We start from the raw sequence: 6,314 nt of genomic DNA on the forward strand, positions 1-6,314 counted from the left end.
GAACAGACTTTCTGTGTCCTTGTACGTCCTGACCTTATCTTCCCATTGTTTTGGGTTCTGCCTTCAGTCACTGAGCTTTGCAGCCTTTGCACTTCTATTTTATATTCTTAAACCATACTTTAACATTAACCCATGACAACACTGTGTGTATATCTCTGTGTGTGTGTGTGTGTATCAGTACATGCGATTGTGCCTGTGTGTGTGTCTTGTGTGTGTCTGGTTGCGTATCTGTGTGTGTGTGTGCGTGTTTCTGTGTACGTGTGTCCATAGGTGTTTTTGTAAGTCAGTTTGTTTGTGTTTTTGAGTGAGCTTCTGTTTTTCTTGTGTATGTGCGATTGTGTGTGTATTTGTTTCTGTGTGTGTGTTTGTGCGCGTCTGTTTGTTTGTGTGAATGTTTGTGTATATGTTTATTTTGTGTTTGTGTGTGCATTTGTGAGTGTTTGTGTGCGTGTCAGAGCCTTGGGACGTCCTCCCGACGTGAAAGGCGCTATACAAATATTGTTGTTGTTGTGTGTGTTTGTGTATGTTCCTGTGAGTGTGTGCGATTGTGTTTGTGTTTATGTGTGTGTTCCCAACTCTTCCCTTCACAAACTGCAGATCATCCAAACTCTGCAGCTCCTGTACTCACACACACCAGGCTCCCCAACCCCATCACTCGCACCCTCGCCCGTCCCCATCACTCCCACCGTCGCCCGACCCCATCACTCCCACCCTCCCGATCCCATCACTCCCACCCTCGCCCGACCCCATCATTCCCACCTTCGCCCGACTCCATCACTCCCACCCTCGCCCGAACCCATCACTCCCACCCTCGCCCGACCCCATCACTCCCACCCTCGACCGACCCCATCACTCCCCCCCTCGCCCGACCCCATCACTCTCACCCTCGCCCGACGACATCACTCCCACCCTCGCCCAACCCCATCACTCCAACGCTGGCCCAAGTCTCTCCATCGTCCAGAAGATCGAGTTCAAGATCCTCGTCCTCACCTTTAAGGCCATCCATGGCCTCGCCCCCTCCTCCCTCTCTGACCCGCTGACTCACTACCAACCTGCCCGCTCCCTCCGTCCAGCGGGCTCCGAGCTGCCCCATGTCTCCCAACCGACCCGCCCTCCCATCTTTGGCCGGGATTTCAGCCTCTCTACCCCCACACTCTGGAACTCCATCCCATGGATCCTTCCCTTCCTCCCTTGCCTCCCTCAAGGCCTGTCTGAAGACACTTCTCTTCTACCGTTCCTTTGATCTCCCTCCCACTTATATGCCTTCCCCCACCCCTTCCCCACCTCTCCCACATACTGGGGCCCCGACCCCCGACTGTTCAGCGCTTTGGGAAGTCCTCCGGTCGTGAAAGGCGCTCTGTAATTGTCATTTTTTGATGCTGTTGTGTATTTGTGTTTGTGTGCGTGTAAGTGTGTATGTGTGTTTTTGGGTGTGTCTGTGTGAGTGCGCTCGCGTGTGTGTTTGTGTGTGATTGTATGTTTTTCTTTGTGTGCGCATTTGTGTGTTTGATTATGTGTATGTGTATACGTGTATTTGTGTGTGTATTTTTGTCTGTTTTTTATGTTTGTGTGCTTGCGTGTGGGTGGTTGCGCGTGTGTGATTTTGTGTGTGTGAGTTTGTGAGTGTTTCTATGAGTGTTTGTGTGGGTTTCTGTTTGTGTTTGTGTGTGTCTGTATATTTGTTTGTGTTTGTGTGTTTGTTTGTGAATGTCTGTGTATGTGTATTTATGTGTCTGTGTTTTTATTTGATGTTGTGCTTCTGTTTGTGTTTGTATGATTTTGAGTGTGTCTTTACGTGTGTTTCCATGCGTGTGTGATTGTGTGTGTTATGTTTGTTTGAGTGTGTATGTGTGTGCGTGTTTGTGAGTTTGTTTTTGTTTATATTTGTGTGTTTGTGAGTGTATATTTGTGCGATTGTTTGTGTGTATGTTTATGCATGTTTGTGCATGTGTGTGAATTTGTGCTTGTGTGCTTTTTTCTGTGTATGTTAGTTTATGTGTGTGTGTTTTTGTGAGTGTTTGTGTGTTTGCTTCTGTGTGTGTGCGATTGTGTGCGTTTGTGTATTGTTGTGTTTGTTTGTATGTGTATTTGTGGGTAGGTTTGTGTGTCTGTGATTGGTGTGGGTGTGTGTTTGTGCGTGTAATTTTTTGTGTGTATTTGTGTGAGTATTTGTGTGCATGTGTGTGTCTTTGTGTGTGCGTTTCTGTGTGTATATGTGTTTGTGTGAGTCTGTTTGTTTGTCTGTGTTTCTGTCTCTGTGTGGGTGCATTTTTTCTGTGGGTCATGCGCTTGTGTGTGTATGTGTATTTATGTGTGCGTGTTTGTGTGTGATTTTGTTCCTTTTTTTTGTGTGTGCTTGTGTGAGATTTTGCGCGTGTGTGGTTGCGTGAGTGTGTCTGTGTGAGTATATTTGACTCTGGGTCATGTGTTTGTTTGTGTGTGTATGTGTATTTATGTGTGCGTGTTTCTGTGTTTCTGTGTGTGTCTATCTGCGAAAGTCTATGTGTGTTTGTGTGCATGTCTGTGAGTGTGTGTATTTGGTTGTGGTACATGTGTTTGTGTGCATGTATGTGCATTTATGTGTGTGTTTGTGTGTGATTTTGTTTATGTTTGTATGTGTGCGTGTGTGTATGCGTATGTGCGATATAGTGTGCATGAGTTTGTGAGTATTTGTGCGTGTTTGTGGGTTTCTGGGTTTAGTATGTATATTTGCATGTTTGTTTGTTTGTGTATCTGTCTATGTGCATTCATGTATGCGTGTTTGTATGTGATTCTGTGTGTCTGTGTATTTGTTTCTGTTTTTATGTGTGTTTGTATGTTTGTGTTTGTGTGTGGTGTTTGTTTGTGTGTACATGTGCGTGCGTGTTTGTGAGTTTGTTTTTGTGTGTGCTTGTTTGCGTGTGTGTTTCTGTTTGTGTGTATTTGTGTGTGTTTGTCTGTATGTTTGTGTATGTATGTTTGTTTGTGTTTATTTCTGTGTTCATGTGTGTTTACGGATGTGCGTTTGCATGTGTTTGTGTGTGCGTTTGCGTGCGTGTCTATGTGAGTATGTATTTGTGTGTGTTTCTGAGTGTGGGGGATTGTGTGCGTTTGTTTATCTGTGTGCTTGTTTGTGTGTTTCTGTGTGTGTTTTTGTACGTATGTGTTTGCGTGGGTGCGTTTGTGTGTGTGTGCGTTTATTTATGTGCATGAGTGTGTATGTATGTTTCTATATGTTTGTGTGTATTTCAGTGTGTCTGTGTGTGTCTATGTGTGCGTCTGTGTGTGTTTGGGTGTCTGTGTCTGTTTGTGTGTATCTGCATGTGGGTCATGTGTTTATATGTGTGCGTGAGTAAGAGTAGATCGTTGGCTGCGTGTCTGTGTTGGTGTGTTCGTATGTGTGTGTGTGTCGCACTCCTACAACCTGTCCGGCATCAAACCAACGGTGAATGATAGTGGGTTATACACACTGTGTTTACTCTGATCCCTGTTATGTCTCTGTGTCTCTGATCTCCAGGTTGGACAGAAACAATCTGACAGCTGATTGCACCGAGGATCTGACCTCCGCTCTCAGCACAAACCACTCACAGATGGATCTGCAACTGAGTTATAATAATTTGGGAGATTGTGGAGTGAAGCGACTGTGTGACGCTCTGAGGAACCCGGAGTGTAAAATACAGTGTTTCTGGTAAGTAACGCACTGAGTCTCCAGAGTCTGAATGACTGCAATATCTCAATGTGTTTATTGTGACTGTCTGATCAGTGCGGCTGAATATTGTGACAGGAATCGGTGTGAGAGTGTGAGGCCACAAGTCATCGTTTACATCAAACTCTCAACATGGATTAATGTGTGTGTCTGTGTCTGTGTGTGTGTCTCTGTGTCTCTCTGTGTGTGTGTGACTATTGTTAGAAAGATTTGCAACTCTCTCCAACAACTTCACAATGATCCGATTCCAGTTTACCAATTGGTTGAGTTCAGTCACTTTATTCAGGTCAAAACAGCAGGAAATACACAAATAACTGAAACAATAAAATAATACACAAGACACAAAACGGTACGGACCGGATTCCTGTCACAGCACTGGTCGTCTCTCGCACTGCTCCGCTACCGTTCCCAAGAGATATCTAACACACCTTTGTTTAAAGACACCTTAATAGTTCCAGCTAAAGCTGTCTTTTTTTAAGAAAAACAACTCCGTATATGGTTCTGTCCATAAAATGTTTCAATTCTCCCTTTAACCACATTGTGTTCTCTCCTTATCAGTCCCTTCGTCCAGTATGTAAGTGTGAACAGACTTTCTGTGTCCTTGTAAGTCCTGACCCTATGTTGCCATTGTTTTGGGTTCTGCCTTCAGTTACTGAGCTTTGCCACCTTTGCACTTCTATTTTATATCCTTAAATCACACTTTAACATTAAGATTAACCCAAGAGAACACTATGTAAGTGTGTATATGTGCGTGTGTGTTTGTGTGTCAGTGCATGTCTTTGTATTTGTGTCTGTGTATAAGTGTCTGTGTATGTGTGTCTGTGTGTGAATACGTCCGTTTGCGAATCTGTTTGTGTGTATATCTGTATGTATGTAGTCTTGTTTTTTGTGTGTGCTTGTCTTTGTTTCTGTGTTAGTGCGTGTGTTTTTGAGTGTGCCTCTGTGTGTGTCTCTAAGTATTTCAATGTGTGTCTATGTGTGTGTATGTTCCTGTGAGGTTTTTTTTNGTGTGTGTGCCCTTGTGTGTGCTTCTTCTTCATATCCGCGTCACAACTGGCACTGCCTTCCATCACCTCCGAAACATCGTCAGACTACCGAACTACCTCACCCCTCACGCTGCTGAAACTCTGGTCCACGCCTTTATCACCTCAAGGCTGGACTATGGGAACACTCTCCTCGCGGCCTTCCCCGCACCTCCCTCCACACTGCAGGTCATTCAGTACTCTGCAGCTCGTGTACTGTTCCGCACCAGACACCACGACCACATCACTCCCACCCTCGCTCCCCTCCACTGGCTCCCCATCCTCCAGAGGATCCAATTCAAGATCCTCATCCTCACCCAGAAGGCCATTCACGGCCTCGCTCCCTCCTACCTCTCCGACCTATAGCCCCCTACTTACCTGCCCGTACCCTCCGTTCCTCTGGCTCCGGTTTGCTCCACATCCCCCATCCCAACCGCCCTACCATCGGTGGACGGACCTTCAGCTTCTCAGCCCTGAGGCTCTGGAACTCTATCCCCAATGCCTTCGCCGCTTCCTCCCTTTCCTTCTTCAAGGCCGATCTCAAAATCTTTCTCTTCGACCGAGCCTTCAGCTCCCGTCTCGACTCTCTACCTCCTCCTCGTTCCCTCCCTCCCCTCCACTCACCCTGACCACTTTTCCCCTCCTCGCTCCCTCCCCTCCCTCCCCTCAAACTGACCATTTCCCCTCTGCTCGCGTCCCGACCCAACCGATCCCATCACTCCCACCCTCGCCCAACATCATTGGCCCCCCATCCCCCAGAGGATCGAGTTTAAGATCCTCGTCCTCACCTTTAAGGCCATCCATGGCCTTGCCCCCTCCTACCTCTCTGACCCGCTGCCTCCCTACCAACCTGCTCGCTCCCTCCGTCCAGTGGGCTCCGGGCTGCTCCATGTCTCCCGCCCGACCCGCCCTCCCATCGGTGGACGGGCTCTCAGATTCTCTGCCCCACACTCTAGAACACCATCCCACGGTCCCTTCCCCTCCCTTCCCCTCCCTTGCCTCCTTCAAGGCCGGTCTTTCCTCTTCTGTCATGTCTTTGGTCGCGCTCCCACCTCTCTGCCTTCCCTCAACCCTACTCCACCCCTTTCCACACCATTCCCCCCTCCCCTCATCCGACGCCTCTCCCATGCCCGACACCTGACTATTCAGCGCTTTGGGACGTCCTCCCTCCGTGAAACGATCTCTATAAATGTCATGTTGTTGATGTTGTTGTGTATTTGTATGTGTGTGTTAGTCTCTATGTTTGTGAATGTGTACTTTGGTTTGTGGGTGAGTATGTGTATATACTCACCCACAAACACAAGTTTATGTGTGTGTGTATTTTTGCTTGTGTTTGTGTGGGGGTGTTCACGCGTGTGTGTCTGTGTGTGATTGTACGTTTTTCTGTGTGCGCGCATTTGTGTGTGCGTTTCTGTGTTTGTTTGTCCGTGTATGTTTGTGTGTCTATTTGTGTGTTTGCTTGTGTGTGTGTATGATTTTGTTTATGTTTTTGTGTGAGCTTGGGTGTTCGTTTTTGCATGTGCGTGTCTGCGTGTGTGTGATTTTGTGTGTATGAGTTGGTGACTGTTTTTGTAAGTGTTTGTGTGTGTTTTTTTGTGCGTTTGTGT

The sequence above is a fragment of the Callorhinchus milii genome, unplaced genomic scaffold, assembly GCF_018977255.1.
Source record: "Callorhinchus milii isolate IMCB2004 unplaced genomic scaffold, IMCB_Cmil_1.0 Scaffold61, whole genome shotgun sequence".
NCBI classification, from domain to species: domain Eukaryota; kingdom Metazoa; phylum Chordata; class Chondrichthyes; order Chimaeriformes; family Callorhinchidae; genus Callorhinchus; species Callorhinchus milii.